Below are 13,590 nucleotides of genomic sequence, written 5' to 3' on the forward strand. Positions count from 1 at the left end.
CTCTGGAGCGTCAATCTCCCCGTTGATTAGTTTTGCGATAAATACTGCCTGTTGAATTTTTTGGCGACTTTGTAATGTTTCAAGTCCCAGCAATTGACACCTATCCGGATATGGTGGCAGATTAACTGGGTCTCGCCATGGCAGGCTTCTTAGTGCCATGCGAACGAAGCGTTTCTGCATTCGTTCGATTCTAATGCACCACGAAACTTGATGTGGAAACCAGATCAGTGAGGCGTTTTCAAGAATCCAAGAATCGGGCGAACGAGTGAACAGTACAGAGCTTTCATGCAAAGCGGATCCTTGAATTCTTTAGCAATTTTGAAGATAAAACCCAATTGACGCGAAGCTTTTGGGATGATCAACGAGCGTTGTGAATCGAACATCAGCTTTCCATCCAACTGCACTCCCAAATCGCACACCTGATCGACTCTCGTCAAAACGAAGCCACTAATACTGTAATCGAACATAACGGGCCGTAGAATTCGATGAAACGTTATCACTTGGCATTTGGCCACGTTAATGACAAGCTTATTCTTGCAGCATCAATCAACAAACAGTTGCAGCAGACCTTGTAAGCGCCAACAATCCTCTACCGTGCGAACTAGGAGGTACAGTTTCAAATCATCTGCATAAACTAATTTACAACCAGCTCCCAAAAGCAATGCGATATTGTTAAAAAATATTGCGAATAGCAAGGGTCCCAAATTACTGCCTTGCGGAATACCTGATTTATTTGTGAACTGCGATGATATGCTATCATTCAATTTTACTTGTAAAACTCTTCCAGAAAGATACGATTCCAACCAGGCCACGAATTGAGAAGACATTCCCAGTCGAGATAACTTGCAAAGAAATATACTGTGATTAATTTTGTCAAACGCTGCTTTTAGATCTGTATATATGACATCCATCTGTGCTTTGGCCTCCATGCCCGTGATGCACTTGGACGTGAAACTCAGCAAGTTTGTTGCGACTGATCTTCCTGGCATAAATCCATGCTGATCGACGAAGATGTAATTCTTTGCACAATCTAACATGGCAGCACTCACAATTATCTCAAAAAGTTTCGAGGATGCAGAAACACTGGTTATTCCACGATAATTTGCAGCGTTCCGCCGATCGCCATCCTTAAAAATAGGACACATGTATGACTGCTTCCATATGCGAGTTTGATAAATTGAAAAAATAAGTTGTGCTTAATAACGCTCATAACAATGACATACTGCCATAGCAAGTAAGCTTATGGAGTTGGCTTCGGTATATTAAATCAAAACCTCACCGCCTCATTCAAACTCAATGATCCTGCTTCAGTTTACGTCGCAGAGCTTGCTGCTATTCAGTATACCCTTGGGATCATTGATACTTTGCCCACCGATCATTACTTTATTGTCTCGGATAGCCTCAGCTCAATCGAGGCTCTCCGTTCAATGAAACCTAGAAAGCACATTCCATATTTTCTGGGGAAAATCTGGGAGCGTTTGCGTGCTTCGTCTGTAAGATCGTACAAGATTACCTTAGTTTGGGTTCCCTCGCATTGCTCCATTCCAGGTAATGAAGAAGCGGACTCTTTAGCTAAGGCGGGCGCTTTACAAGGTGACATATATGAAAGACCAATTAGCTTCAGCGAATTTTTCAGTAGTACTCATCACAGAACCCTCGAATGTTGGCAAACTTCATGGAGCAATGGTGAACTGGGAAGGTGGCTACATTCGATAATCCCTAAGGTATCGACGAAACCTTGGTTCAGGGGGATGGATGTGGGTCGGGATTTCATTCGCGTGATGTCTCGGCTCATGTCCAATCACTACACGCTGGACGCACATCTCCGGCGTATTGGGCTCGTGGATAGCGGTATCTGCGCTTGTGGCAACGGTTATCACGAAATCGAACATGTTGTCTGGGCATGCGCCGAGTACTGTTCTGCCAGATCTCAACTATTCGATTCCCTTCGGGCCCGAGGAAGATCACCCAATGTTCCGGTTCGAGATGTACTAGCAAGCCGCGATATTCTCTACATGTCGCTTATATACACATTCCTCAAAACCATCAATACCCAAATTTAAATGCCCCTATCTTTTCTCTTATCATTCCCAGAAGTGCCCTCTTCCGCCTACCGTACCCCAACGATGGTTTGATACGACTCCAAGACGAGACAAAACATCTGTCGAATGAACCAACAACACGAGATCTACAGTACAACATCACACGCGCAGCGCGGTGTGTTTCCGATCCGTATCTGAGCCGTACTACGAAATCGTCTGGAGGAACCCCTGCCGGCTCGAGGAAAACCGCCCGGCGTCCCAATACTTGATACATCCGTTCGAATCTGTAATCCTGGCTGTTGATTTCTGATGCCGGAAACTGAAAGTTTATATACACCCCCCCCCCGTTCAGCCTTGTCCACCCTCTCTCCCATGTCTCTGATCCACAGATGTATGACTTCACCCCTTCTCCCCTTGAATATCTTCCCAAATCTTATGTGCCCCCCTATCTTCTAGTTTTAGTTGATCAATCCGTTCGAATCTGTAATCCTGGCCGTTAATTCCTGATGCCGGAAACTGAAAGTTTATATCTCCCCCCCCCTTCAGCCTTGTCCACCCTCCCTCCCATGTCTCTGATACACAGATGTATGACTTCACCCCCTTCTCCCCTTGAATATCTTCCCAAAACTTATGTGCCCCCCTATCTTCTAGTTTTAGTTGATCAATATTTATTCTCGTTAAGAAATGCACAACAGTACCACTACTTTAAAATAGCCCTAATCAATTCCCCCTAATCTTGAACAACTCTCTCTAGTTATTTCTAGTTAATAGGCTTGTAAAATGTTCCGCTTAGTTAATAATTAATTTCTCCTACAATCTCCCTTCTAAAAATCATAAAGTGAATTACTATAAAAAGAACACACAAAATGATCCGTCCCCCAAATCTTACGAATATTATATTATACCCTCTTTTATATGTATAAGTTAGCTGTAAAGTTTTTTTTTTAGTTTCATTATATAAAACAAAATAATACTGAAATGTGTAACCTCCTAGTTTTAAGAAATTCAAAGCCGCTGAGGATCCGTCGGACAAGTCTTTGCTAATCTTTCCGGCGGAATAGTAAGCAAACCTGTGATTCCTTCGTTTGCCCGGTTTACTCAAACATAGGGGCTATAGCTAGTTTAAAGCCGACTGAGCGGTAGCGCAGTCGGACAGTGCGCCAAAAAGCGATGTGGCGTAGCCACATTCGTCAACCAATTTGTTTTGTTAATAAATAAAAGAACACTGACAAATGTGGCTACGCCACATCGATTTTTTACTTACTGTCCGACTACGCTGCCACTCAGTCGGCTTTAAACTAGCTATAGCCCCTATGTTTGAGTAAATCGGGCAAACGAAAGGATCACAGGTTTGCTTGCTATTCCGCCGAAAAGATTAGCAAAGACTTGTCCGACGGATCCTCAGCGGCTTTGCGCCGCTTCGGATCCTTGGCCTCGACTATGCGCCCAAGCCGCATCATACCATCTCCGCACCATAAGCTCACATGTTATGGCAGTATGGCATTGTTATCAGTGGTAAAAACTTATTTTTTCAGTATATCAAACTTTGGTAATAAATTTTACATTTCCGCTCTCGGAATGAATTTTAGACGTATCAGCGGATCAGGGATCAAAAAAAAAGTACAACATTGTTTATGAATGACCCCCAAACAAAGAATATTCCATAACGAATATCACGTAACATCGGTGACAGAGCATTGGGATCAAGGCCAAGTCCCCCCTGGGTCGTGCAAAACTGAGAAGCAACATCAATTTAGGCACAGATAGCAGACGTCCATTTATTTTCATTTTGTTTTGTTTTGTCTTTTCATTTGTTTCTCCTGTCATGATATGAACGGATTGGTGCGGTTCGAGCGTGACGGAGAAGGAAACGGAAAGCCAGTGGCCCAAACAGATCAGGAACAGGAGGGAGGACTACGGACAAGGGAACGGACAATAGAGGAGAAATCGTTTACTTATTTATTATAACTACGACACTAATCACAATTATTTTGCTTTTCTTGTTTCGTTTCAGCAAACCAAAATCTAAACGGACTAGCACATACGAACGGTTAGGCTTTGTAGGTTCTCATCTTGACAGAGTCTAGATGGGCGAATGAACGTCTGCCAGAGGGTGGGCTGAGAAATGACAATGATACTGTACGAGATGGCGCTGGGCCTGTGGCCTTCGACTGGCATGGTCCATTCTCATTGATTCGGAAGTCTTCTTGGCTGGTTGGTAGATATGTGCTCCTACTTGCAAGTTGATCAATTCGCTTGGGTGGGGGACATGTAGATCCTACTAGTTGTCGACTCTTTTAATCGTGAGTATGAGGCTAGTTCAGGAAAGGAGTGCAGGACTGGCACCTAAGAGATAGTTAATTTTTCAGGATTTGTTCTTATGATTATTAAACTCGATCAAGCACACCGGCTCTCAGAAATGATAAGCAACCCTTTCGGGTCGGTGTGGTCTGTTCGAGTCGAACCAGGCGGACATTCGTTTCGAGCAAACTTTATGTGGAAAAATATTGCTTACGCCTTTATTGGCAGAGATTCTTTTTAACGAAATCCTAAAATACCTTCACTGGTATAGCTACTCAGGATAATATTAATAGAAAAATTAAGGGTTTGCCTGGTCCATAATGTAATGAATATGTATATTGACTAGAACAGGGATAATCGAGTTACGTTATAAGATAGAGAAGAATCAGCACAGTTGTAGGAAAAGTATTCGCGAGTAAGGACTAATAATACTGCTAGTATGTTTACCGTTTCAATTAATAGTCGATTGATCCGCTTCGGACCTAGGAGACAAAAAGGAGATTAGGAAGAGACAGAAGCGGATTCAATGCGAAATTTGCCAATATGACGTTGACCTCAAGGCGATGGTAGGATGATTTTCCATAGTATGACAGACTAGATGACACAACGTTACACGCTCTAAACTTGCGCCAAATAGTTTGTATGTATGTATGAATGTAAGCCCGTATGTATGCCTGTATGCATGGATGTGTATAGGACCAATGTATCCCTGAGCAACATGGAAGGACACCTCTGAGCCGCCAAAACGCTCATGGGAAGCCGGGTGCGCGGTCATAGGTGTGACCATAAAGCACTGCACACACTGTCAAGTGCAACGGATAGACGGTAGGTGTACAGTTAATGCACATAGGTTGCAGAAATAGGTTGTTGAGACAGCCCGATTGCACACTGATAAATAACAATAATAACAATAACAATTATAAATTTCCACCTTATGGTCAGTCTGGGAAATCCCTAACCCTATGTGCGCGGCTGGGAATCGAACCCATATGAGCTGCGTACAAGGTAATCGATTTACCAACTACAATATGTACGCCTCTTATACGAGATTCAAATGCAGTATTTTATGCAATGGTGCTATGAAGTGTCCGAACATTAAATACGCATTTTTTCTGATAAAATCAATCTTTCCGACTCATTTTCCAGTGATTGAGCAATGTAGGTAACATTCAAGTATATTCTGGTACATTTTTCATTTTATTTACTATTGAACCGATAAAAAGTGATGCGCAATGTTTGGAACCGTTATTTACATCGTGTTCTTATTTCTGCGCACTTGTAGCAATTCGGGATGGTATGCAAGCCTTACTCGTTTGTGCACGTGGAAAACCCTGTCGATCTTGTTAGAAACAATCACTCTATCCGCCGGGCAGCGATAGAAACAATCACTCTATGTCAATTGGATAATCGATAGCGCAAAGGTTGATTTTCCGGTTGATCAGCACCTTAGTCGTCACCTTTGCGCTATTCGTATTCGTAGCGTATACGTTCAGCTTATCAGGCGGAAACAATCCGTTCACCGATGATATTTCCGGTCGGAAGTGGTTGAAATTGTTCTTTAGACCACATCCCAATATATATCGGTGAATCCCTACCAGTGCGCTTTCTAAGAAGCAACGGATAAGTGTAACGGAACCAAAAATTCAAGCATGGTTTGATCGTATTCATTGGCAGCTCGATACGAATAAATTGCACCACATCGCAAGTAGTCTTGTCCGAGTGTTAAATATGGACGAATCACCCATCCTCATTTAGTTCTAAACAGAGAGGTAGTATTCGCGTGAACTGCAGAAACATACGTGCACAACAGCAAAAACTATGCGAATTCGGAGAAAGAAACCCACACTACATTATTTGCGGCGAATGCAGCGGGAAATCTGGTACCAACTCTTGTACTGTTTCCAAATAGCGACTACCGACTGAAATAGCTCTAAACGCCCCGTTACCAAGCAAAAATAATGCAATCGTACGGCGAATGTATTCCGATATCTATAGTCGTTCTTGAGAGGACACCCATATATCACATCGGATCCCTAGTGCTCTGTCATAACGCAACGTAAAAGTGTAGAAGAACTGAATTACAAACAAATGCATCATATTGCATGAGATCCGCCATTAATGATGATTCCTATGGCAATGTACATTACGCCGCGCAGAAAAAGTCCATGATTGTTACACCATTTGAAACATGTTGTCCGTTCGTATTTAGATCCCATATTCCTTATCTATTTATTGTACAGAAAAAAATAAATCGATTCTATTAAAACCATCGTGCTTTTTAAAACATGCGCAAAGTTAGGCACCACCCGCGCAACGTAGAACGATGTAGATTTTGTGCGCAAAGCTAAGAATAAGATAACGAATCATCTTTTAAATTATATATTTTTATAGTCTATTATTTTTCCCTGCCCTTTGGCTCAGTAAGGGGAATGGGCGCGTTGTGCCAGATTGGTCGAGGCACAATTCGATTGTAAGTCGGTGAATGCTTGACGCGCAAAAGTGCCTGAGCCGATGGCAATCACTGTCAAGGATCAATTGAAGACTTTGAAATGGAAACATGTACCTCATTAAAAGCAGTTTAGTAGTTTACATTGTCATAATTTGCCAACTGCTTCGGGTAAATAAACTATAATATAATTAAAAGTAATTAATATTCAAATGTGTATGTATCACAAAATATGAATAACCATGTTCCTGTTTCATGTCCGTGGAACCATACTGAGTGGCCAAAATAACTTTATTTATCCATAACACTCACCTTTTTCCTTTCTATTTCGTTTTAGCTCTGCTAGTGTCGCACAAATCAGCGCCCTCACCGGAAAGCTAAGTATGGGAGATCTGTTGATATCCCTTTTAACCCGGGAGATTCTCCGCGTCTCTCCGCTATTCGAACAATTCTGCAAATTTTTTCGCAAGGAACCTCCCAAAACTAACAACAAAATTTATTTTCGGTCTCATGCGTCATATTCCTCTGATGACTTCTCCGAGTTAATTTAACATAAAAGGACAACATTGCTGTCAACAATAACTATTCGCTGCCATCAGACGTCGCCAGGTTTTAGAAAAATTGAGATGTACTTTCATACTCAATTGATTCAGATAAGTAGGAACGAACAACAAACTGCAAGTAGCATATTATACATGTCGTATTTTAACATCATGCATATTTATATTAACATATTATTTACAGGTAACACACATATCTCAACACGCAACACTTCCCATACACACGCAAACATTCACACACGCAAATATACAAATGCTCGACAGGTGACTGGGCCAAGTGCATTCACTCGTAGGATCTATCATTTCGATGATCGCCTCGATTCTACGAAACCAGTGCACAATTAAGCTGACATAAGCTAGACTCGTCTGGTGAATGCATGTAACCTGGAAGCCCCAGACACGACAGGACGAGACGGACAGATGACGGAATGGACTCGACGGGGCCTAGTTCAGAGTTTTAGGCATTCTTCAATGCACGGCTAGCGACCTCAAAAAAAAAAAATGCATAGTCTATTATTTTTCTCAATAATAATTTCTATGAATAAAGTGGTTAAAACTCTACCATAAAAATAAATTTTAAGAAGGGTAGTATGATGCGTACACGGTATACCTTCCATTACGTACACGGTATACCTTCCATTAAACATTTAGTTTATGAAAATTGGTTCAGTCGTCTCCCAAGAACCCGGTACTTCCGGAATTCTCGATAGTGGGTATTTAAAGAATCTTTGATTGGTCATTAGTGATCTAGTCTAGACTTGCATATCAACGCAATTTGGTGGTTTATATAGTAAATACCTATGCCATAGCGATTCTATAACATTTTCCCGAATAACGTTCGCCCGAAAGCCTCTTACCTGAACGATATTTTTCCGAATGTAACAAACTCGAATGTCATTCACCCGAACGCCAAGTACACCCGAGTGCCATTCGCCCGAATTTACCCGCAAAAACATATCGAAATGAAAATGCGCTGCAGGAAATGAAACATATTTACCGTGTACGCACCATACTCTGTAATCTTGAGAAAAAAAGATGGGTGGGTAATGTCAGAGACATAACCGGAGTGAAGTAGAATACACTTAAGACCGGTAAATTCTGCTCTGGAATAAGCAGCTTCTATGCGATTTTGTCGTCTTTTGCACATTCATAGTTTATTTGGAGTATTTTTGGAATTATCAAGTTGACAATTTGCAACATTCTTTGAAAATATTGTTGAACTTTTATGAACGAAGGCACGAAAACGAGCGTTTGACAGTCGTCCTACTACCAGCATCAGAGAAGTAGCAGATCAGCATTTTTCGCTACATGGCCTGTACCAAACAAACCGCTCGTAAGTTCACCGGAGGAAAGCCTCCCCGGAAGCAGTTTGCAACGAAGGCCGTGCAAAAGTGCCCCAGTCACGGTTGGTTTTAAGAAGCCTCATCGCTACCTACGAGAAACTGTCGCCCTGCGAGAAATTCACAGCCTTCAGAAATCGAGCGGGCCTAAATTGTGACCCAAAATAAACCACAAACCAACAAGTTCTTTTCAGGACCAGCCAATTATAAAGTAAGATATAAATGAAATTTTACATTGCCTTACAACCTCCCTCCCCCTTTCCTTCCGGCTTGAATTACTATCAATCTTGATGATGCTGTGCGGCGGAGGCACTAATTTTTATTATAGTAAAAAATTTAGGTTTCCTCGTTTTTCCCAAAAGTTTTTTAGCTGTGCTGTTTTCAAGGAAGTTGTAGTTGAATTCAAAATAAAATAGTTTATTTCTTTTGTCAGAGATGGACCTTCTAACGAAAACTAGTCTGGCTCGCTTGGAATCGAATTGTACGGACCAACCACTGCTTTCACAAAATCTGTTTTCAGTAATTGTACATTCTACACAACTAGTCACAACTATTTCCAATCAGCGCAAAAATCGAAGGTTTTCATTCAGTACAACAGCAGATTTTCGCTTTTAGAAAAACAGGCAACATTCTGGCCGAAAGTTTTGAAACGGAGCGAAACGTTAGAAAACGTTCGATTTTTGTAAATTGAATCATTACACTAACCTGTCTACAAATCACACAAATAACTTTTTTGTTTTGTGCCATTCTACTTGAAAGCGACGATATTGTTCACAAGTGGCTAACTTACCATCCAACGCTCTTGACAAGCCATTTTCTGATGCTTGTAATAACAAAACTTCAATTAGATTCTTTGTCGATAAATTGATGGCCCTGAAAGGGCCTTTTGTTTGGACAGTGTTCGAAATTTACTTGGAGCTGGTGTATATGGTAACAGTTTTGGTGCCATCGAAGGCGGCGTGCTTGGCCAACTCTTCTGACAGCAGCAAACGGACGGCGGTTTGAATTTTGCGGGAGATGCTGCAAACGAACTGCTGCATGCTGATGCTGCAAACGAACTGAGCGTGAGCAACAGCATGCTGAGTTTTTATACCTGATTACAGCACAACGTAAGCTCGTCCTTTTTTGTGTTGTCCTCAATATGTATTCTTCGCAGCTCCTCCCCTTCGTTGGTCGATACACAAGCAAATTGTGTTGAACGCGTCAGAGTGCCGTTTACTTAGTAGCTGTAATGGAATACCTTGCTGCTAAAGTGTTTAAATTGGAAGGAAATGCTGCCCGTGACAACAAAAAGACGAATTATCCCACGTTTTCAGCAGCTGGCGATTCGTAACAACGAAAAGTTGAACAAACTGCTCTCCGGAGTGACAATTGCTCAGCGCGGTGTGTTGCCAAATATCAAAGCCGTACTGCTTCCCAAGAACAAAATTGAAATTGTGTTTCCAATACGGAGATTATCGAACACTCGGGGTAAAGAGAGTAATGTAATACGGCACCTTGGTAAAATGTTTCAGAATTGAAACCTTTTTTGAATGCGCCTAGTAAAAATGTTTTCCACTTCACTCCAGTTTGTTTCTGACCATATTTGCAATTTGCGTACTGAAATAAATCATAATTTAGGGTTTAACCCAAATTGCTCTCCAGCGAGAAACAGTCCATGAAACAGAAAAAACAAACTTATTCTTTGAAATGATTTTGGTGGTCCTGAAAAGGGCCTTTTTATAATGATGCAAGTGAGTTCTAGCTTTTCAACTTCCAAATCCATACAAAGTGCGTCCCTGCCGCTTCAGAGTATAGACGACATTCATTGAGGTTTTGCGCTTGGCGTGTTCAGTGTAGGTCACGGCATCTCGGATGACATTTTCCTGCACACCATCAGTATTCGTAGATTAAATCGGAAATGCATTTTACACCACCACGACGAGCCAGACGCCGAATTTGGTGATTCCCTGGATTTTTTCACGAAGAACCTTGCGATGACGCTTGGTACGGGAACGCAAACATGATACCGCTCATTGTACCGTCCGGACGAGCATGTTGCTCGTGTGGTAAGCGAGCACCTACTGATACAAAACAAACTCGCGTGACGTGTATATATAACATTCCCGTATGTAATGAAACGCTTACATGCTCATTTTTGACGGCTCTGCGTGAGATGTGCTTGCAAATTGCTCATTTTCCTCGCTGTTTTCGAAGGATTTTCTAAAAATCCTTGTTTTGGTTTATTTATAGTAGTCGCACTAATTCCGAAATTTAATGCGAAATACGTGCACGAATTTCCGATCAGATAGTGCAAAAATATTGCGATTTCGATCAGTAGAACGGAAGATATTCGCATTTCAAACCTGGGAAAATTTCTCAACTGAAATGTTTGAAACGGGACCCCATCTTGAAACGTTAGAAGTATTCTACTTCAAAGGCTCGCTGACCCACTAATAAAACCGAACAAAGTGCCTGAGGAACGAGAATCTGTGCAGACTTACCGCTCTACCGTCGTTGTTTCCTCTTCCGTCCCTTGGGTGCAGGGGTTCCGGCGTGCGGCCTGTGTACCGGATTATTCACCTCCCGTACCTTGAGCCGTTATTATAATTACCCTTTACCCACTTTAAACGTAACACAACCCTACCCAGTGGCAAAAATTTCAAAAAAACTTCTCACTTCTTTAAGAAGTGTACCGGAGACTGCTGATTACTAACATAAACACTAACTTTAAACATACAAAAGCCTAACAACTGCTCTTCAAATCTTGAGCTCAAGACAAAACATAACTCTCCAAATCATATACAGAACAGACTTCATCTGCTCAGAATTGTGTAATCGTACGCCACCTATTTATGGCAAAAATGTCTCCGGTTCAGTTATTGCTTGTATTTCCTCAAACTTCCACTGAGTAGCAACACTCAATGATCTTATCTAGTCTTAATGGCTAAATTAAACTAGAAGATCTACAAAAAACATGCAAGAATATAAATGGTCTGAACGGCTCTGTGTTCAGAAAAGAACTCTCATGAGACAAAGTCTCATAAGAGGCGGTCATATACTCGAGGTATGAGAGGATTTAGTCTCTCCTATCACCACGAGTCCATGCAAGGGTTAAATTCATTTGGACTAGCCGCCTGAACGTCCGCGCCCCTGATTCGCGTTGCTTTAGAGATTTGTCGTGGTGACGCCTCCTCGACCAAATGAGACCTGTGATTCAATTTGAGTTTTGTGTCTACTGGACCGAAACGCCCGTCCAGTTTAGGAAGATTAATACCGATCTGTCGTATTTTCATGCTTAAGCATTGGGAACTGGCGCTGCTCATAGCTGTAGGTTTACTTGTTCGGTCTGGATACTATTTGTGCTTTTGCCGATCTGTCTAGTCTGTTTTCTCACACCCGTCCGTTTTCTCTAGTTACGGTAACGGCAAGCCTGGGAGGCTTCAGCTTGTTTCTCGACGTGCGTCCGTTTTCTCTCGCTACGGTAACGGCAAGCCTGGGAGGCTTATATCCTGCGCGTTTACGTCTGCTTCTTTCCCGCTCCGGTTGCGACAAGCCTGGATTGTTCAGCTGTTCCTCCTTTGTTTCTGCACACCCGCCTCACTTTTGTGACATTTTCTGCGGTCGTGAGCTCCCTGCAACCCGTTTCCAGCCGGCAGGGTACGATTTCACCCGAATCGTGAAGAATCCGCGCGGTTGCGCTTGCTTGTCGGTTTCTCACGTTCTGAAACGGTTTGCGCGCTTAAGAAGCAGCTTACCTATGAGATTGACTTTTGCTATGTCTGAGGAGTCCAGAGGGGTCCGCCTTCCCAAGTAACCACGACGCTTCAAATGATGTAAAGTTAACAGTCTTAAATGAGTCGTTCGCAGAATGCGATAAAATGCTTCATTGCTGTAAATGCAACACCAATGCTTTCATAGAGTGGAAAAGGGCGATTAAGCGACTGATGTAAGAGCTGTCAAAGAAAGCATTTGTTTTACATTAGTAACGCTCTTATAAAGCTTTAGTCTGTTAAAAGCATAACTAGATGCTGCAATAATGTTTGTTTCGTTTTGACAGATCGATGTTATATAACACAACAAAAAGCTGATATAATGCCAAAATGAAAATAATTAAAATGGAAAAATGAACGTTTTCCCATTTTCCACTTCTTCTTATTAGTCAGATACAACATAAACATCACCACAAAATTCCAATTCCTTCAGATTTTTTAAATTAATTTTATGGGATCCGAACCATGATCATCTGACATCAGCTTCATACGAGGTAGGCCGTTAGCACTCTTATCTGTGGAGGATAGTTGCCGACGGAATGATATTTGCAATATATGAATAACGTTTTACATTATATAGCCTTTGTTAATGCAATGACACCTCGCTATAGAAGGAGAGGTGCAAACATTTGTCATTTTTTGAGTAGATTAGTATTTATCGTGCGGCTCTCGGATTGCGAAATATAAACATCAACAAACGAAGCAGAGATCAGTTTTTAGTAGAGATTCCGAAACATAGTTAATATTGACATCAAATTGTGCAGATGAAATTATGAGCATTCAGTGGTTTCTCTATGATATGCTTCATCTGAGTTGCAAATTATAGGAATGCATACTCGTGTTGTTTAATTTCATGTATTCCTCAACAGAAATAGGATTGGTCAAAAGCTATAGGCAGTGCAGTGATCTGATATTTTTGCCCCATTCGTAGAAAATTGCCCGTTTGCCACACTACTCTCCATGTTGTTTCAGGTTGATAGTTTTTGATTAGAACATTTTCTTCATAAACGTCAAATTATTTTAATGTTTCATAACTTTTAGTTCAAGCATTATATGCTGTTCAAGTGTAGCGCAGTAGAGCGTCAAAGCATTTGTAAATGCAATGCGATCAAACACTAAACCGTTGCTCTAAAGGTATGTATAATGCCT

At 41.6% G+C, this 13,590-nt stretch overlaps 1 protein-coding gene across 11 annotated transcripts in view; it reads left to right on the forward strand.

Moving 5' to 3' along the window:
• LOC131682902 (histone acetyltransferase KAT6A) overlaps positions 1-13,590 on the forward strand; it is a 418,542-nt gene that overhangs the window by 83,518 nt on the left and 321,434 nt on the right. The window lies entirely within an intron of this gene.

Source organism: Topomyia yanbarensis, chromosome 2 (genome assembly GCF_030247195.1).
Source record: "Topomyia yanbarensis strain Yona2022 chromosome 2, ASM3024719v1, whole genome shotgun sequence".
NCBI classification, from domain to species: domain Eukaryota; kingdom Metazoa; phylum Arthropoda; class Insecta; order Diptera; family Culicidae; genus Topomyia; species Topomyia yanbarensis.